This window comes from Lygodium microphyllum, chromosome 5 (assembly GCF_053477565.2).
Source record: "Lygodium microphyllum isolate KBCC chromosome 5, Lygodium_microphyllum_v1.1.10, whole genome shotgun sequence".
Lineage (NCBI taxonomy): Eukaryota > Viridiplantae > Streptophyta > Polypodiopsida > Schizaeales > Lygodiaceae > Lygodium > Lygodium microphyllum.
In genome coordinates, this window is record NC_141139.1 from 138,025,560 (window position 1) to 138,047,606 (window position 22,047).

Sequence of the window (22,047 nt, forward strand, 5' to 3'; positions counted from 1 at the left end):
TAGATATTAGAAGCCTTAGAAGCTTCTTGAAAGCTTCTAAGGCCTCTTCCAAGCCCCCATTCCTGTGAGGCTCTCATAAGGCCTTCCCATGCGGGTTTTTATAACCCCCACCGGGATTTAAGCCCCTTCCCGTGGAGCCCCTATAAAGCCCCTTCCCATTGGAACCCAATTTCCTCCCTCGTGCCCCCTTTTTCTTACACACCCTTTTACCGCACCCCTGTGTTAAAAGTCATTGAGCCTTTATACGCCTTTTTTTTTCCCCTCCATGCTTAAAGCCTTAAGCCCTTTCTCCCTTAAGCCCCCTTCCCATGGATGGAACCCCCCAAAAAGAACTAAGGCTTGAAAAGTCTTATCCACCTTAAACCCCCGTGTTTAACCTATAACCCCCCTTCTTGTGCTTTTTGAAACCCCCTTTCACCCTTTACCTTTTCCTTGGCTTGGAACTTACCCCCGTGTCCAAAAAAATCCCTTCAAGTTCCCCCTTCCCATACCCTTTCACTCCCATGCCCAAAGATCCCCCAGGCCCCTTCATATGTTTTTGAAACCACACTCACACACACCCTTGCACCATGTATATACCCTATAGACCCTTTTCTTTAGGCCTTGTAAGCCTTTCCCTCCCAAATGAATTAAGGCCTTAAAGGTCTTACTACCCCCTTTTCGTGGTTAATCCCTTAACGATTCCTTGCCTCGAAAAAGAGAAGAAGAGTATTGAAGCGACGGTGGAATTCTGAAAAAGAGTGTAAAGCTGCTTTCACGTTCGAAGGACTACAACTGCGATGCCACCTAAGAAAGTCCAAGGAGTAGCTCCGGGAGGGTCATCTCCTAGTATCCATGTGGATATCTCACCCCAAAACCAGATTTTTCTTTCTTAATTTTATATCGGTTTTAATTCAATCATGCAAGATGAATCGTTAGGGATAAGATATATATTTTGTCCTAGTTATGAAGGAATTTAGTAATTAAAAATGCAAAATAAATAAAGTATAAACATAGTTTTCCTTCAAAAAGTATTATGCATTGAAACAAATTATGAGCAAGATTATTTACCCACTAAAGTAGTATACTTCGGCTAAGTCTGGAAGGTGTAAAATTGCATCTTGCACTATTAACCCCTATTATTTTTATAACGAGTCATCATGGAAGGTGCGAATCATGAAAGGTTTCTTAGGTTGCTTAAACTCTAGGAAGTTATCATTGCTAACAGCATATCTTAGCAAGGAAAAGATTGTTTATTTGGCATCAGTGTGTTTGCAAGGAAAAAGGAAGATTAATTATATTTACCTAACCTCAAATCAATAAAGTCTAGGACTGAAAAATCAATTGACACATAGATAGAAAATCATGCCGAGGTGATCTCGATATTACCTTCTAAAAGTTAAGCAAATTAATATAAACTTAAAAATACCTATGCTGGGAAATATTCATTAAGAATGATTTAAAATCCAAGAAACGTTTATACCTTAAATACTTGCCCATATTCCCTGATTGTAGGGTCAGTAAATCGTAAACGTAATAGAACTAGGGTTTGTCCCTGAGTTTCTTAAAGGAAATAATAAAAGCTAGGAAATCCTAGGTCTGACAAACGTCAGCTTAAAGAAACTGAAACGGATTGTTTCATCGCATAGTATGATGCAGGACTTGGGGGGGAAGTACGAAGTCATATGGTCTTGTGATTGATTCACAAGAAAAAAGGTTAAATACCCTCAACAAGGATGGCGGATCCTTACGCAAGTTAACTTGCAAAAGGATGTATTCTTTGATATCCTTCTAAGTAAGGAAGGTTAAAAACCAGAAACTAAAGTATCCAATGAACTTTACGGTTGACCAAGTTGGGTTAATAGGGTACCCCTTAACCCAGAATATAAAGGATCTTGCCAAGTTGCAAGGCACCCCGGATCGAGTGCTAGAGGCATTCAAAAGGAAAGATTCCTTCCTTAGCAGTTTGCCAACACCAAGATCGATCAATGGAAATGTTTGTGCTTGCTAGAGATTTTTAGAGCACTGTTTGACTTGTTTGACCAATGAATTACAAAGTAAATAAGTATCTATACTTCAGGTTGAAGGCCTGAAGGGAGTGGCAGCTTCAATTGCCCCTGACTGCGTGCCTGACCCTGACCACGTTGGGAACGTGGACCGAACCTGCCACGAGAGGTCTCTCCGTTGAGCGCTACTTGGAGCAGGAGGACGCTTGGGTGCCAGGAGGGGCTCTGGCCATAAATCCCTCACCTTCCGGGTCCTGCACAAGAGGCTAACGTGACTCAGGATTGGATCTCGAGGCCCGCATACTAGTCTACAGGCGGAAACTTGGAATAGTGATCCTTGTGGATTGCTGGATAGCCTTCGGGCGGATTGTGGACAAGCCTATAAGCGAAACTCCTTGTATTTCAAAGATAAATATGATGATATGTTAATAAAGAACTTGTCTGATATTGTTTTTCTATGTCACGTGATAAGATTACGTGAAGGAACCAGTGCTTAACGGATTAATTAAAGAAGCTGATTGTTACGTGTCCAATTAATGTGTTAGATAATTACATAACTAAAACAAACCGAGGAAAGTGTGGAGGATGAGCCATGGGTCCGTCCTACGGTTGGGTGGTCCTGGTTAGCCGAGAACTTTTCTCAAATCACGAGGAATAGTGGGATGATTGTCAAAGGACACGAACAACAAAAGCGTTGACCTAGAGTTATGTCTTAATCGATTTACGCTATTTTAGGGAAACGGAATGGGACTATGCCTTATGGTAGAGAGGTTGAGCTTTGCATCCCTCTCATTTCCCATTCTCCTTGAACCGAGTGTAGCATGGATCCACTTCGGACCTGGCATTTCTGCGTAAAGTAGTTCGCTTGGGTCCGATGCTAGTTGCTGTTAGGAAAGGACCAATCAGGAAAACCCCAATTCCGGTCGATCCTAAGTGGGAACGGCCAGAATACTTCCACTATCCTATTCCTAGAATAGATGAGCTTCCTGATCGTCTTTAGGATGCGAAGATCTTCTCCAAGATTGATCTCAGGTCAGGTTACTATCAGATAAGGATCAAGGAAGAAGATATCCCAAAGACGGCCTTCAATACAAGATATGGGCACTTTGAGTTCCTAGTTATGTCATTCGGGCTTACGAATGCACCTGCCACCTTCAATAGGTTAATGCAGGATATCTTTAGGCCATATCTTGATGATTTCGTGCTTGTCTTCTTCGATGACACTTTAGTCTATTCTAAACAGGAAGAAGATCATGAACCCCAACTTCGGATTGTCCTTGAGACAATGAGGTCGCATAAGCTATATGCTAAAATGAAGAAGTGTGCATTCTTCAAGCGTAAGATTGAATATCTAGGATTCATAGTATCATCAGAAGGAATATCAGTGGACCCAGCCAAGGTCAGAGATGTGCTTGAGTGGCCAACACATGTATCCTCCCATCAAAGAGATACATAGCTTTCTTGGATTGACAGGATGGTATAGGGTCTTCATAAAAAACTAGGCTTTGATTGCAGCACCTCTGACAGACTTACTAAAGAAGCAAACTTCCATTGCATGGTCAACTCACGAACAAAATAGCTTCGACAGATTGAAGCAAAGTTTGGTATCAGCACCTATTCTAAAACTTCCAGACCTCAATAAGGAGTTTGAGGTAGTAACTGATGCTAGCATTCTTGCCTTGGGGTGTGTACTTATATAGGAAGGTCATCCAATAGCGTACTCATCAAGGAAATTGAAGAGTCATGAAAGGAATTATGCTACGCATGATCTGGAATTGCTAGCTATCATCCATGCTCTAAAGATTTGGAGACACTACCTGTTGGGTAATAAGTTTACTCTAGTAACTGACCATAAGAGTCTCAAATGGATCTTTACCCAGAACGAGCTCAACATGAGGCAACGTCGGTGGATTGAAGTGTTGGAGGAGTATGACTTTGAAATCAAGTACCAACCAGGGAAAGAGAATGTAGTTGCCGATGCACTTAGTTGCAAGGCATTCCTAAATTCCCTAATCTTGCAGAATCCATCAACGGCCAGATCTCTAGCTACAAAAGTATCTATGTCAAACAACCCTATACTTGAGTTAGCTAGAGAGGAAGCATGCCATGATTTGGCCTACCAATCAATGCTAAAGGAGATCTCTATCAAGGATCAGAATCAAAAGTTGCAAGCTAAGTATCAGGAATTTTCCATTGATAATGGACTTGTCTACCACAGAACAAGGCTGTGTATACCAGCAAGCCAATCACTTAAGCAGAAGATAATGTGGGAAGCTCATGATTCCCCTTTCGCAAGACATCCTGGCTATGCTAAGACTCTTAATGCAGTTAGGAAGAGCTACCATTGGGAGAGGCTCAAAGGTGACGTTCTCAAATATGTCACTGAGTGTTTGTCTTGCCAACATATCAAAGCCGAACATGTCATGATGCCAGGGAAACTGCAACCGCTTGACATCCCCCAAATGAAATGGGAATTCATCAGTATGGATTTTGTTGTAGGCTTACCCCAAGTCCAGGGAGGATACAACTCCATCATGGTTGTGGTTGACATGCTTACTAAGGTTCCACACCTTATTCTAGTAACGACAAACTATAAAGCCTCCCACATTGCAAGATTGTTTATCAAGGAGATATTCAAGCTACATGGTTTACCCAGAAGATTCATTAGTGACCGAGATTCTCTCTTCACATCACACTTCTGGAGAGCTATCTTTGAAGCTATTGGGACTCAGCTCTGTTTTAGTACCGCTTACCATCCCCAAACGGATGGCCAAACAGAGCGAGTAAATCAAGTCATCGAGGATATGCTTAGGGCATACTGCTGTCGAGAGTCGAAGAGGTGGATTCAATACTTGCCTTTGGTAGAATTTGCATACAATGCTTCTTATCAGCAGAGCATTCAGATGACTCCTTTCCAAGCATTGTATGGTCATGACTGTCGAAGTCCCCTAAACTTTTCTGATCCAACCCTAAGGGTTGAAGCATCAAGGCAGATGTTGGAAGAGATGGATAATCAAATAAAGACAATAAGACAAGATATAAAAGCGGCCAAGGATAGACAAAAGGCATACGTGGATTTGAAGCATCAAGAAAGGGTCTTCGAAGAAGGAGACATGGTCTTCATTCGCGTACGCCCTAAAAAGAGTTCTCTAGTCTTAGGAAATTGCAAGAAGCTAAGTCCAAGGTATTGTGGGCCATACAAGATCCTCAAATGCCTAGGACCTAATGCTTATATATTGCAACTCCCTGAGAACCTAAAGGTTCACAATGTATTCCATATCAGCCTATTGAAAAAATATGTACCCAACCCTAACCATGTACGTGATGACCAACAAATTGTAATGCCTAGTCAAGGAGTCCTTGAACTAAGGCCTGATAGGATCTTAGATGTTAGGGAGAGAGAATTAAGATCTAGAACCTTGAGAGAATGCCTCGTCTAGAGGAAAGATTATCGTGAGGAGGATGCCACTTGGATAGATGAAAGCACTCTCAACCATCAATATCCCCAGTTTATCTCGAGATAAGGACATCTCGATTCCTCTAAGGGGGAGTGAATGTAATATTTCCAAAGGCCAAAAGGATAATGTGCAATAAGGGCAAATTTTATTAATTATCCCCTCCCTCCCCCAGCCGACGGTCGTGCTGGAGGAGAGAGAGGGGAAGCACGATGATTGAGCACTGTGCTAGAGCTCGTGGAAGGGAATGGCCATGCACTCGGGCCGCGTGGGCGTGGGGAGGTCCCCTCCCTTCACCTATAAAAGATCCTATGGGAGGGGAGTAATGGGGGGAAAGAAAGGACTGGCCATAACGCTGCACGTGAGAGGAGTGTGGAAAGGGATAATCGTGAGGGAGGGTCGTGAGTCTGACTGACTCCGCCAGGCCATGGAGGAAAGGAGCTGAGGGTCGGATGCGCCGCCTGAAGCTGTGAACGTCGCCAGTGCCATCGCTAATTGGTGTCGTCTGTAGAATCATGGCCGCTAGCAAGCTTCCTATTCTCTTTTCCCTCCCTGCCACGTGTAGATATTAGAAGCCTTAGAAGCTTCTTGAAAGCTTCTAAGGCCTCTTCCAAGCCCCCATTCCTATGAGGATCTCATAAGGCCTTCCCATGCGGGTTTTTATAACCCCCACCGGGATTTAAGTCCCTTCCCATTGAGCCCCTATAAAGCCCCTTCCCATTGGAACCCAATTTCCTCCATCGTGCCCCCTTTTTTCTTACACACCCTTTTACCGCACCCCCATGTTAAAAGTCATTGAGCCTTTATAAGCCTTTTTTTTTCCCCTCCGTGCTTAAAGCCTTAAGCCCTTTCTCCCTTAAGCCCCCTTCCCATGGATGGAACCCCCCAAAAAGAACTAAGGCTTGAAAATTCTTATCCACCTTAAACCCTCGTGTTTAACCTATCACCCCCCTTCTTGTGCTTTTTGAAACCCCCTTTCACCCTTTACCTTTTCCTTGGCTTGGAACTTACCCTCGTGTCCAAAAAAATCCCTTCAAGATCCCCCTTCCCATACCCTTTCACTCCCGTGCCCAAAGATCCCCCAGGACCCCTTCATATGTTTTTGAAACCACACTCACACACACCCTTGCACCATGTATATACCCTATAGACCCTTTTCTTTAGGCCTTCTAAGCCTTTCCCTCCCAAATGAATTAAGGCCTTAAAGGTCTTACTACCCCCTTTTTGTGGTTAATCCCTTAACGATTCCTTGCCTCTAAAAAGAGAAGAAGAGTATTGAAGCGACGTTGGAATTCCGAAAAAGAGTGTAAAGCTGCTTTCACGTTCGAAGGACTACAACTGCGATGCCGCCTAAGAAAGACCAAGGAGTAGCTGTGGGAGGGTCATCTCCCGGTATCCATGTGGATATCTCACCCCAAAATCGGGTTTTTCCTTCTTAATTTTATATCGGTTTTAATTCAATCATGCAAGATGAATCGTTAGGGATAAGATATATATTTTGTCCTAGTTATGAAGGAATTTAGTAATTAAACATGCAAAATAAATAAAGTATAAACATAGTTTTACTTCAAAAAGTATTATGCATTGAAACAAATTATGAGCAAGATTATTTACCCACTAAAGTAGTATACTTCGGCTAAGTCTGGAAGGTATAAAACTGCATCTTGCACTATTAACCCCTATTCTTTTTATAACGAGTCATCATGGAAGGTGCGAATCATGAAAGGTTTCTTATGTTGCTTAAACTCTAGGAAGTTATCATTGCTAACAACATATCTTAGCAAGGAAAAGATTGTTTATTTGGCATTAGAGTGTTTGCAAGGAAAAAGGAAGATTAATTATATTTACCTAACCTCAAATCAATAAAGTCTAGGACTGAAAAATCAATTGACACATAGATAACAAATCATGCCGAGGTGATCTCGATATTACCTTCTAAAAGTTAAGCAAATTAATATAAACTTAAAAATACCTATGCTGTGAAATATTCATTAGGAATGATTTAAAATCCAAGAAACGTTTATACCTTAAATACTTGCCCACATTCCCTGATTGTAGGGTCAGTAAATCGTAAACGTAATAGAACTAGGGTTTGTCCCTGAGTTTCTTAAAGGAAATAATAAAAGCCAGGAAACCCTAGGTTTGACAAACGTTAGCTTAAAGAAACTGAAACTGATTGTTTCATCGCATAGTACAATGCAGGACTTGCGTCGCAAGTACGAAGTCATATGGTCTTGTGATTGATTCACAAGAAAAAAGGTTAAATACCCTCAACAAGGATGGCGGATCCTTACGCAAGTTATCTTGCAAAAGGATGTATTCTTTGATATCCTTCTAAGTAAGGAAGGTTAAAAACCAGAAACTAAAGTATCCAATGAACTTTAGGGTTGACCAAGTTGGGTTAATAGGGTAGGCCCTAACCCAGAATATAAAGGATCTTGGCAAGTTGCAAGGCACCCTGGATCGAGTGTTAGATGCATTCAAAAGGAAAATTCCTTCCTTAGCAGTTTGCCAACAACAAGATCGATCAATGGAAATGTTTGTGCTTGCTAGAGATTTTTAGAGCACTATTTGACATGTTTGACCAATGAACTACAAAGTAAATAAGTATCTATACTTCAGGTTGAAGGCCTGAAGGGAGTGGCAGCTTCAGTTACCCCCGACTACCTGCCTGACCCTAACCAAGGGGGTTGTTGACCGCGCTGGGAATGTGGACAGAACCCGCCGCGAGAGGTCTCTCTGTTGAGCACTACTTGGAGCAGGAGGACGCTTGGGTGCCACGGGGAGCTCTGGCCGTAAATCCTTCGCCTTTTGGGTCCTGCACAAGAGGCTAACGTGACTCGGGATTGGATCTCGAGGCCCGCATACTAGTCTAGGGGCAGAAACTTGGAATAGTGATCCCTGTGGATTGCTGGATAGCCTTCCGGCGGATTGTGGACAAGCCTATGGGCGAAAATCCTTGTATTTCAAAGATAAATATGATGATATGTTAATAAAGAACTTGTCTGATATTGTTTTTCTATGTCACGTGATAAGATTACGTGAAGGAACCAGTGCTTAACGGATTAATTAAAGAAGCTGATTGTTACATGTCCAATTAATGTGTTAGATAATTACATAACTAAAACAAACCAAGGAAAGTGCGGAGGATGGGCCATGGGTCCGTCCTACGGTTGGGTGGTCCCGATTGGCCGAGAACTTTTCTCAAATCACGAGGAACAGCGGGATGATTGTCAAAGGACAGAACAACGAAAGCGTTGACCTAGAGTTATGTCTTCACCGATTTACGTTGTTTTAGGGGAATGGAATGGGACTATGCCTTATGGCAGAGAGGTTGAGCTTTGCATCCCTCTCATTTCCCATTCTCCTTGAACCAAGTGTAGCATGAATCCGCTTCGGACCTAGCGTTTCTGCGTAAAGTAGTTCGCTTGGGTCCGACGCTAGTTGCTGTTAAGAAAGGACCAATTAGGAAAACCCCGATTCCGGTCAATCCTAAGTGGGAACGACCAGAATACTTCTGCTACATGGCAGACGCGGGAAGCCCTAGATCGCAAATCCCGTAACATTCCATGGAAGTGCCGGGTGGAGCTTTCTAGACATCCTTTCTGATGGACTGCTAAGACGTGTCCTGGATGATACTAGTGGACACGTTACACTATTTAAAAGTACCTGTATATGTGAATTTTTGAGAAATAAAGCTCACCCATTTTCTATTCAATTTTAAATGGCTGCTTTATGTGGCACCTTTTTATATGTTAAAAATGTGTAAAAATGGCATTGTTAATATCCCTTCTTTTAAACGCATGTGATATCCTTCCATATTTGTGAGTGACCCCTTGAGGATCCAAAATGGACCCATTTTTAAGATAGCTTAGAAGATTCTATATACATACAGATACGCTTAGGACAATACTCGATCACATTTTCTAGTATACATGTTCTCACTATTTAATAAATGATCATCTATCTTATAGGAAAACATACGTTAATGACAGCCAAGGAAAATTTTCCAAACTACTGCTTGTATTTGTTAAAAACTTGATCCCATTACACCCCCTATTTTTGATAAAATTCTCAAATTATTACTAATATTTGTTTAATCCCTCATGCCTTTGTAATTTGGTTAGAACTTCTGAATTGAAGCTCCTCAAATTTCATCTAAAACTTAGATATGACCCTTGTAACTCTCTAAAATCAACTTTTCATGTCCAACACTCGAAGTAAGAAATTAAAGTAGCTCTTTAAGAGCTTGGTGAAATCCAATGCAATCTTTAGAGGAAGGGAGGCTTGTTTTATCCTATAATCGGCTCCCATTTGCAAAAAACCATCGCAATGCAAAACTTGTGTGGGAAAGGAAAAATCCTTACCAAAATCATATAATATAGCCCAAGGTATCCTATCGGAAAATTATGAAGAAAATAACAACTCAAATTTCCAAGTTCCTCCTCGTTAAAACTCAACAAAACAAGTACGACACAAACAAAAAGTACTTAGCAACCCCTGAAACTTTGTCGATGTGCCCATACATTCATGATAACGACGAGGCGACTCATGCATGGTATGTTCATGTTGTGTACGTGGAAGCTTGACTTTCCTAAGCAATATGGCATCTGCCGACCAGAGCTCATCAGGCATCACCGTAGGCGTAGCAATAATCGCAACAGAAGGAACCAGAGCCCTCATCGGCGCAGCAACCTGAGCACTCACTGCACAAGAAACTTTCAATCGTTCCCCACATAGGCAATTTGGTGAAATATAGGAAATTCTCCAATATTTCCTATGTACACAAGTACATATTCCCCATCTATAACTAGGAAATTGCATTCCCTACATCTTATAACAGGGAATATAGAGCATTCCCTACATTCCTTTAAAACTCCCTACGTTCCCTACATCTTATAATAGGGAATATAGAGCATTCCCCACATTCCTTTGAAAATCCCTACATAAGGAATTATAAGGATGACGTGATTAAAGGTACTTTATAGATGTATAACTTATAACAAGCCTACATAGATTTGGAAATCATATATTTTCTATAAGTTGTAGGTCTTCATGTTTATGAGTTTATATATTTGTAACATACGTTTAAATAGTGCACAACATGATTATAAGCCATGTAGCTTTAACCCTATTACTTAGTGAAAAGTTACACAGTATGAGAAATTTTCCTTGGAAAATATAGATTATTTAATACAATTCTTACAATCTACCTTGATGCATTTTATTAAATTTGAATCCTTTATTTATTGTTCATTGTAGCTCCTTAATATTGCAACCCTTTTTAATCAACTCGATTAATTTTGTTGGATTTGCAATATTGATGCCCAATTTTGCATTGAGATTTGAAAAAGTAGAGCAAGTTTCATCTTGTGAATATGATTTGATAAACTAGACCAAGTTTGGATCTTGTGCCCAAAAGCTTCGTAAATCATTTGACAATTATTCCACATAACTTCCATTTAGAGGGTCATCCAGTATGAGGTATTCCTATTTATGAAATCAAATAAATGTGTTGATGGTCTAGAATCAAGTTCTCATGCAAAGAGTATGTGGTAAATTCTTATGTAGCACTTACTTTCATAAGTGTAAGTTAATATCTTATTTAAAAATTACTACATTCACTTCACATATGGCATCTTAAAGTCTGTATCTCATTGAGATGCAGAAAACTTAGTATACAATACTTGTTTTCATTAGGCAATACTACTAAGTATTAATATATCAATATGTACATCATAGAATATATATTAATATTATCCCAAATATCAAGTGTAGAAACTCCATTGGATATCTAAAGAGTTATTTAAGGGGTCAAAATAGTTGACAGCTTTATAGATCAAAATTTGTTTAAAACTAAGGTGAAGATAAACAAAATGCATAGTTTTGTGATGGATAAAACTCTTGATAGTTAACCATGTACTAGTGTGAATATAAACTACTTAAAATATCCAATTTACTAATAATATTTATCACTAAAAAAGTATAATTAAAAAAATACTAGATTTGGGATTTTTTAAAAAAACACATGTTAACATTGAACCCAATTTTTGAAAATGAGTAGTTTTTTCATTATTTTTTAGGAAATCTCCTTGGGAGAAACATGCAACTTACCCAAAAATTTTGCAACTATGCTAAAAACTCGAGTGTTGCTTGACCTATAGTGGCTCTATCATCCACTCACCATATTTACACTCAACATCGACTTGGGGGTTGATAGAGTTATGTGATAAAACTAGCAACATCAACTACATGCTCAAGGGGAAACAATCTTCATATCAACTTTCCCTTTGCCCAATGGTGGAGTACTCTTACAGACATCTCACCTCCCTCAAAATCCCTTTTCAAGTTGTGAGGATATCTGACAAGTGCTACAACCCTAAGCCACCAACATAGATAATTAAAATCTCCTCCAAGAAGTAGTCTTAAATCTTTCTATCCAATGAGGATCCTTCTATCACCGAATCTAATGTTATTAGACTCAACTCAAACTCTAGATGATATCTTCCTTTTCTTAGGTTTTGTAAGCATGTAAGAACATTCTCAAGTCAAAACACCTAGAACTAGTAGGTTGTTCTTGATTCTCACAATATTCTTCATGCAATCAATCCCTCAAGTAAAGAGTCATCACTCTCTTAATTCAAGATACTAATCTTTCTCTTTTTTAAGAGTTGAACCAAAAGAAATTTTGGACATGGCAACAACTCACTAAGCCAACTAGTAGCTAGACATCACCACATGATATATAGCACATTTGCCACATGAGGTATAGAGCATTGTATGTATCTCAAGGAAAGGACTATTCATTGTATGATCAAAAGATTGTTCCACATGAAGTCTCAAAGGCACCAAATTTTCTGCATATCTTAGCATTGACCTTTATAATTTGAAAAAAAGGTGCACCATATTCCATCACAACAAAACAAAACTCTCACATGTACTTTGTCATCGTATGGAGTAATGTAAACGTTTCCACTTTCAATAAGTTTCCAAAGAAGGCAAGATGAACCATCATAGGCATTATAGAGCTTCAATATCACCCTTATTATGACGAGTAAATTAAAATCATTCCAATCTTATGTATGATAGAAGAACACATATTTTAACATTTATATGATAAAAGATAAAAATGATTTGACTCTTGTAGTAAAAGATTAATGGTCTAACATGCTCTCAAAATAAATGTTATGGACTATAGGTGTTAAGGCTTGAAGTGGATTCTCTCTTCTAGGCTTGAGTCTCAAGGGTTGTCTTCTCTGGTCTCTCACGTGCCTATTCTTGCATATCAAATTTGGATGCTCTCTAAGTGGTCTACTCTTCCATGAATACAAGGCAACTCCTCCTCCAAATAATGATAGTTTCCTTCAAACTCATTGGCACTCTTGTAGCTTTATAACACCAAGTAGCATTTCTAATTACAATGTCCACAAAGAAGGATGACACCATGAATAAATATCAGTCTGCTACTGTGACCTGAGCAAGTCAGGCTGCTAGACTAATCGCAATAATAAAAGCTGAGCCAAAAGCTATCGAGAGAGGAGTGGTTATAGAGGGGTCTACAGATTTGGATGGAGTGGTAGGTGTTACTGAGCAGGGTAACAGTGGTAGAGGAGATTGACTACGCTGATGAAGGGTTGTAGCATGGTGGAGTTTTCCAAGGCTGCTCCATAAACTGCAGTCATTGCTGCAGCTACCCTACTTTTATGTAATAGGGAATTAAAGGTATAATGAGGATAAGATAAAGATGATGTTTATCACAATTCTCTATTTCTCAATTCAAGTTGATAATTATGGTTTCGAGAAGGTAAGGACAAAGGTGATGATGACTATCACGGTGGTGATGAGGATAAGAAAAATGAAAACGACGAGGAACATATATTTCAATTGCAATTTGAGGCGGCTCCAGTTGATGAGAGAAAGGAAATGCTTTTGTAAAGATTATTCAAACTTTGTTTTAATTTCATCCATGAGTCCCCCCCTTCACACCCAAAGAGACACATGCGTGGACAAAACACAAGATATTACAATTCCACAATGCTCCATGCCAACCATTATCCCCTCCATTCCCATGCAAGCATTCAAGCTTATTTTCTTATAATCACATTTACAACATATGTCTTTTCTAGAAATGCAAAGTTTAAAAATTTTAATCTAACTAAGAGAGAGAGAGAGAGAGAGAGAGAGAGAGAGAGAGAGAGAGAGAGAGAGAGAAAGAGAGAGAGAGAGAACCTAGGTCCATCTTCTTCTTCTTCTTCCTCTCTCTCGCTCTCTCTCTCTCTCTCTCTCTCATTTTATCTCCCTCTCAAAGTGTGTGAAAAACTATGTTTGAAAAACTTTAAATTAAAAAAAAACTTTTTTAATGTTTAATTAAAGAAAAGTTTAATCTAACTGAGAGAGAGAGAGAGAGAAACTTTTGATTTAAAAAGAAGTTTGATTTAATTGAGAGAGAGACAAAGAGAGAGAACCTAGGCCCTACGCATGAGAGAGAGGGGGGGAGGGGGGAGAAATTTAATTAAAAAGGGGAAAGGAAAAGAAAGAAAGAGATTATAAGTGAGAGAGAGGGGAGGGGGTTTAAATTTAAAAAAGGGAGGTGAGGGGGAGAGACTTTAATGAAAAAAGGGAGGGGAAGAGAAAATGAGATATTACACGTGAGAAAGAGAGGAGGGGAGGGGATTTTGATTGAAGAAGGGAGGTTTGGAAAAGGGGGTAGGTTCATGAAAAACCCTCTGGAAATAAATAATATAGTAGTAAGACATTAGACCTATATTTCTTTGAAATGTGATACAAAGGAATGGTTACAAATACATTACCCTTCCAATGAAACATAATAAACTTGGAAGAATTATTATATAACTTTCCAATCTCTCTTTTAAAATTAAAGGGGAGCTCTTCTAGACCTTTCAAATGAGAAGTTTGGTGACTCTTCAAATTTGAGGCCTGCAAAGGCCGTTTGAAGGAGTCCGCCTTTAAATTTGAAAAAAGAGATTAGAAAGGTATGTAACAATTTTCTAAGTTTTGTACCTTTCATAAGAAAGCTAATATGTTTCTAACCCTTTCCTACACTACAAGAGATATGCACACTAATATGCACACTAATATGGATGTCAAAAAAAAGCCCTAGTATTCACCGCCACTATTTTTGCATGTACATACAAGTGCATGTATCGATGTTACACCAATGCAATTTAAAAATTTCCCAGTGCTTATATGGATATGTATTCCAACATTGGTAAAATATACCTATATATAGTTGGCAATTTCTCTTCTCTTTTCATCTGATACCATCAAGCTTGAAGGTAAGTCCACAAACCCCACATGATTTTTTAATTTTCCCTCTTCTTTGGGTCATTTGAGGTACACTAATGAACCTAAGGGTAATGTAGGTTATAAAGAGTAAAAGATTTATATTTTCTTGTGTATTTTTTGGTAGAGAGGGAAGGAGGGAGGGAGGGAGACAAAGAAATGAAAATAAATGCCTTATTAACATTTACAAGAGGCCAAAAATGATGGATGAAACCAATATTTATAACCAAAACAAGCTAGTAGTAGTAATGCAAATGTACAAGAACTGTAAAAGGAGAAAGAAAATCTATATAGCCATACAAAAACTATATAGTCAAATCTATAATGAGTTTAACTTGCTCATATATGGGTGGCATGATTGAGGGGTATGATACCTTGCTTTAGCACAATAATAATACTCCCATGTATTCTCCTCTACATGTGTCATTGGTGCCTATGTTGAGGTCTGGGACACCTCAATTGGCCAAGCTAGACCACTCGATGTATCACAACCCCTTGTATAAGTATGAGCTATGCCTATGGCAATGTCAAGATGTCCTCAATGCCTCCATTAGGTGCAAAGTGGGGTAGGGACTACTTTGGGATCCTCTAGATACTCCTAAAGAAATCTATAAGGTGCCTCTAGGTAGGACTATGGCGACCTAATGCTTTGCTCCTAAGTAGTGCCTCTCTAAAACGTCATATCTCTGGGAGAAAGAGGCCCAAACATCATTTGTTAGTATAATCCATGATCCTCGATAGTGGTCTAGACATCACTAGTCAATATAATCCATGATCCTCTTGATAGTGATCCAATTGCATCTTTGAATAAACAATGAAATCATCCTTAGATCTCATAGTATATTGTGAAATGGTAAATATAGTGCTCCTCAATCTATGACTCTAGTTGACATATGTGACATTGACTTTCCTATGGGGAGTGAATCTCTATACTAATCTCAATCTCTAATTGATGTGAGGAGGTTTGCAACTTGCCAATAGCACATGTAACTCCATAGGATAGGTGCATGTCCATATATATTGAGCAAACTATAAAGCTATCTTCTGAGGCATGAAAAGAATATCCCAATAGAAAGCCATCTTCATCCCAAGATCCTATAGTGGTGCTATCCATGTCCTTTTGATATCTAACTGAGAGAGAGAGAGAGAGAGAGAGAGAAGCAAGAAGAGAGAGAAAAAAATATGTTTTTAAATCAATTAATGGCGCAAGGCATATAATAAAAAATTAAGTGGCTAGCTAGACGTTGCCAAAAGAACATAACAACGTCTCTCCATGGTTGGGAAACCTCTATACTCGAAAGTCCCAAAGCACCATTCTATACCTAGCTAGACTTTGTTAAAGTTCAAGATGTTGGGAAATCTTCAGACTTAAATCTACAAACTTGAAATATAAAGAAGATGTCATACCTTGCACAAGCTAAGGAGACTTCAAGAAAATGATTATAGCAATAAATAATGATTGAAAATGGAGCTATAAAGAAGAGGTTGAGAAATCTTTAGACTTAAACCTACAAAATTGAAATATAAAGAAGATGTCATAACTAGCACAACTTAAGGAGACTTTAAGAAAATGATTCTAGCAATAAATAATGATTTAAAATAACGGTGAGGTTAAGAATTCAACATCATGAATGGAAACCAAACTATATTTGTTGCAATTTCTTTCTTAAGAGAAGGACTAAAAGTTACCTATTCTTTTGGTTTCCCAAGCTGTTTTTACTAGTAACATGTGGGATTAGTTATAACATTTTAATTTATTAAAATAAACAACCCAATCTAAAAACTATTCATAGCATTTTAAGTAGAGAGTAGAGACAGAGACAATGAATGGAAGACAATAGGCTCTAACATGTTATGACCCATGATGAGTTGTGCTTGAAGGTAACATGATATGACAGTTGGAGATTTGCATACATCATTAGAGAGAGAGAGGAAGATGGAGAGAGAGGTAACTTCATAGAATTGGACTTTGATACATCCTGAGGAAGAGGGAGAGTAGTAGAGAGATAGACTGGGAAAAAGGAAGTACACTAGATTTACTCATTTACTTATTTTTACAAGTTGTGAACACTTGCAACTATGAGTTGTAACCTATGTAATGTTATTGAGTATTTCTCTACAATGCATGTAGTCATAAAGGAAAGCTCGTGTAAATAGGGGCCTTTGCAATGGCTAAGAAAGAATAAAATCAAGATATTTATAAGATTTATGAATAAATAGTTTTGTTAATCATTTTGTTCCCCATTGTTTTCTTGAAACGATGCTTTCATCTCTTGACATCACCCACATGACTAGACATGCCTTCATAATGATAATGAAAGTAAAAAGAGACATGCCATCATGCTAGATCAAGCTAAGAGAAAGAAAAACCAACTAACTATGCACCTCAAAAGGCCCATCATCATCATAATATAATAGGTCACTATGAAGAAGAGAGGTCAAATCACCTAGTCGAGCTAGAAAGAGAGATAATCTCTTCAGTCTAGATGTTGAGAAGAGAGAGAGTCTACTAAAATTGAGGGAGAGAAGAATATTAATCATAAAGTGAAACAGAGAGTGTTTAGGAGTTGTAACTTTAAGAGACTATATAATAAGCCTTAGGAGGAAACATTAAGAGACTTTTTAAAGTCATAAGCTATGATTATTCAGTTTTGAATGCATTAGAAAAGGATTGGTAGATGGATTATCTATTCTAAATTTTTGTATATTGACATAGATTGATTCTAAAGGAAGTGTGCTAGACCTACTCCAAGGTTAATTAGCCCTACTCTCAACTCTTCCCCAAGGAGCCGTTTGTCTATTTGATATGCTAGGACTAGAACCGAATGTAAGAGGTCCCTCTTTAGATATTGGACATTAGCTAGGAGTCACCAAGGAGTGAGGGGGAGAGATTATGTATCTCATTAAATTCGTAAGGCGTTTAATGTGCTTTTAGGATGCATGTGCAGGGTTGGTAGCAACGTTCATTTTGTCGCCATTTTGAGGGAGACTTGACCCTTCAGTTTGGGGTATAAGACGTGTTATAATGCAACGTGACCTTCAACAGATCAGCCGGACTGCTGCCCCTGCCTCGTCGCACTTAGATCCATCCCTTGCCATTCCATTACGGCCATATGTTAATCCATCGCACCATATGCGGCCGACATTGATCACATTCGCATGATAATAATCCAGATTTCTCTGTGATCTCATCTGGCTGCTCGGCCGCTGCTGATCAACGTCGCAGCCATTGACAGATGCAGTACAGCACATTGTACTGTAGTTTGTGACCATAGCTGCTGCCTCATTTAAGCCGCAGCTGCTTATAAGTACTTGACTTGCAGCATGAACGCTGTGCTCCTGATTACTCTGCTGTGCTCCTGATACTCTGGTGCTGTAGCTGATACTCTGCTATAGTTGTTTTCGGTGATCATGTCCCACTATTAGGTCCAGTTATTATTCCTGATCCTCTGCGCCATATTTCTGTGTGCACTGCTGGCTGACTGTTTGACAAGAAGGAATTGATCGACGCCGAAGTACTGTTGACAAGAAGCTGGATATTCTGTACTGTGCCGCACTCTGGCGCTGTAGCTGATACTTTGCTGTAGCTGTTTACGGTGATCCTGTTCCACTATTAGGTCCAGTTATAACTCCTGATCCTCTGCGCCATTTTGTGTGCACTGCCGGCCGACTGTTTGACAAGAAGGAACTCGACGCTGAACTATTCGACAAGAAGGATATTGTGTACTGCGCCACTGACGAACTGTTCGACAAGAAGGCCAAGCTAGGAACACATTGGACGACGCCGAGGTCACCCTCATCGACGTCGTCTCGACATCTGGGCGCAAGCTCTTCACTCTCGACACGTGTGATGCTCGAGGTCGTCCTCATCGACGTCGTCTCGGCATCTGGGCGGAAGCTCTCGTTCACACTCGACAGCCCCCGCACCCGACCTAGGTACGTATAATTTCTTATTATACTCCAATATGTCATCGAATGGGTCATCTATTTGATCAAGCGGTTCAGAGTCGATTCAGATCAGGTTTAGAGATCAATTAGTGATCTATAGGTTCGGTTGTAGCTTCTGTAGAGGAGGGGGTACTCATCAATTTGATTAGAGAAGCCAATATCAAAGCTTCAGAGAAGCGATCGATAGCTTCAATAGCTTCAATAGTTGATCATTTCAAGGTTTAATTTTTTTTATTTAGGTTTGAAGTTTCAAACAAGAGATAAACAATTAGTAAGTGGATACCTATTTTAGGGCATTGTCTTTTATATGAGTGTTGGGTGAGGGATCTATCATATCCTGAAGCTCCTAATAGCATAAGAGGTATTGTGAACCAATAAAACATGATGTCACATATATAAAGTTATGCTTGAGATTGCCTTGAGTTACTCTTTCTAGGGCTGTAAAAAATCCTAGTATCTTCATTGTAGACTTGAGATTTTAGTAGCTTCTTGTATACCCATCTTGTTAGAGACCTAATTTTATGCATCCTTCATCAATCCACTTTTTGTCTTTCTTGATTTTATGTAAATCTTTCATGGGATACTCTTCTTTTGTTCATATGGTGTCTACTCCTGGGTTACTAACTCTTCACATTCCTTGCTTATCTATATCGTAAGTCAAGTTTTCCTCATCAAGTTTTCTATTTGGTGGAGTTTCCTAAACAATTCCACTTTTCTTGCATCTAATAATATGAGATACACTCTCTTTGAGATGTACCAACCTACTTGTATGTTTGGTATAGTTGTGTTTTACTTGTATAGTTCTTGAGAATCTTTATTTTTATTAAGCCTAAATCACATATTCAATGTACCTTCATACACTTATTGAGAAGTATTTATCTTTTCTAAAGTATAAATCAACTTTTCTATATGCTTTAGCATATCAATCTTCCACCTTTGATATGTAACTTTAATATATAGATTGATTAGTTTTTATTTATGTCTATGTTTCAGGAAGCCATAATGAATAATTTAAGGAGATGTCAGTGCAATTATAAGTGTAGGCATTCAACCCTTGGTTATCAGAATGTTACTAGACAAACTTACTATGCACACAGTCGCAAGGATATGAATGGGATAATACATTCATCAGTTTTGGCTCATCAAGAAGGTCAAAATTCTACTAACAATGATGTTCCTATGAGTGAAGATAACCCTCCTATGGATCAACCATCATCTCACTCTTTGCCTAGACGCAGGCGTTTGTGGTGTACATGCAGAACATATTGTGGAGGTGGACGTATGGTTCCTCACTCAACATATGCAAGACACATAAAAATTGAGGAAACATTTAAGAGTCTCACTACTAATCTTGGTTTACGTGACTCTCAAGGACTACCACAAGATGACATTCTACTAGAGCATAATGACATGGGAGATGAGGTCCATAATGACCCATCAAATGAGATTGACAATTTAGACGAAAGGGAGGATAATGAGGTGGAACCACAACATGAAGCATTCGAGATGGATGATGTTGAACCATCTTTATTTGACAAAATCATTCAAAGAATAATTCAATTGCAAGCACTTTGGGATGAGCATCAAGCTTCAATTGAGTTTCAAGATAAAATGCTTAAAATTCTTTTTGGTGATATGGTCAGTTCTAATCCCCCCCAAGCACATATGGACAATATATATATGCCAAGCTTGGCCAAACTACTAGTGCAAATGCCTAACACATGGGATGGAGACTTGAATGGTATAAATATTCCTACTTGTTGGGAGAAACTTGGTATCATGTTCACACGGCTAGGTATGGTTAACTCCCAACGTTACAGGGTATGCCAAGGAAGTGAGAGCTCTATTCATGCACCATTGCTTTATCAGCCAAGCAAGGAGGATAACTACATTAGAGACACAATTGAATGCTTGTGTAACACCAGAAAAGGAGGAAGGAAGAAGTTAAAGCGTGATTGTTCACAATGTTGTGAAAAGTGTTCCAAGTGTTCTCTACCGAGAAAAGATATGCTCTCTTTTGACTATGTCTCCATTAGAGAACAATTGCGTCTACTAACTAGAAGTAGAACTCTATGCCATGAATTGTTGGAAATGTGGAGAAATAAAAACAAATGGTTAATACAGGAGATTACACTTTGTGATTCTACAATAAATGAGTTATGGGATGGTACAAAATGCAAAAGTGTAAATGATTTTTGGAATCCTGAATCATACTTTGAGCTTCCATTGATATGTAATAACATGCATCGCAAACAAGTCTATACAGCTTGGCCTTCTGCCCAAAGGTCACCATTGCTTGATCATTCATGGGATGATATTGAGAGTGCCTACTAGTTTATCTGCAAATCATGTCGAACTCACATACATGGGTACAAAAGGATTTGTAAGGTACACTTTATTATCATGCTCATCTTTTTAATTAATATAAATGAAATTTAATATAGGTTACTAAAATGTGGTGTGTTTTGTGATAAATAGGGTGATCCACGCAATTTCGCCTTGTTATTACATTGGAATGGATTCCAAGCCTCAAAGTCAACCCAGAAGAATTGTGGAGTTGTTGAAATCAAAATTCTCAATGTTGGAAAGAGCTCCTTTATTGGAGTTATACCGGTTTTATTTATTCCATTCAGTTGCAAAAAAGTTATTGGAAGCTCTAGTAAACTCTTTCACATATTCATGCAGCCATTGATAGATGAATTAGAAAGTCTATTTGTTGATGGATTTGAAGTAGACTTCAATTATCCAGTCGCACAGATTGTTGAGCATGAAAATTCTGTTAGTCGAAGATTCACTGCACGTGCTATGCTAATGATGGTAACTGGAGACCATCCAGCTCAGTGCAAGATTGGATCTTTCAAAGATGGTGGTCAATCGTTTTGTCATAGAGACAAAGCAATAGCCTTTTTGGAGGGTGAGGGCTCAGGACGTTACTTGTATGATCAAAATAGATTCCAGTTGAGATATAGACCAATTAAAAGATCAACCAATGAAATGCTTAGTTCTTTGACTATGGTAGACCGAGCCCTCACCCAAGCAGAAAGAGAAGAGATTTTGAAATATGCGGGACTTTCTGGTAGATCATGCTTGTGGAGACTATATGAACTCTATGGCTTTGATTTATCCCTGGACCTTGTAGACGATTGCATGCATATTTTGGCTCTAAATTTGTTCTCAAAATATATATGTGCTCTAATAAGGACTGTGGATAACAGGATGAAAGTAAAAATTGATGAGACAACACATCGTGTCACTAAAGTGACACTATGCTCTATTCCCTATGGTCGCTGGCCAAGATATCCTAGTAAGTATTGTGAGAGCTACAAGGCTGAGGAAAATCAAAAGTGGATTCAATG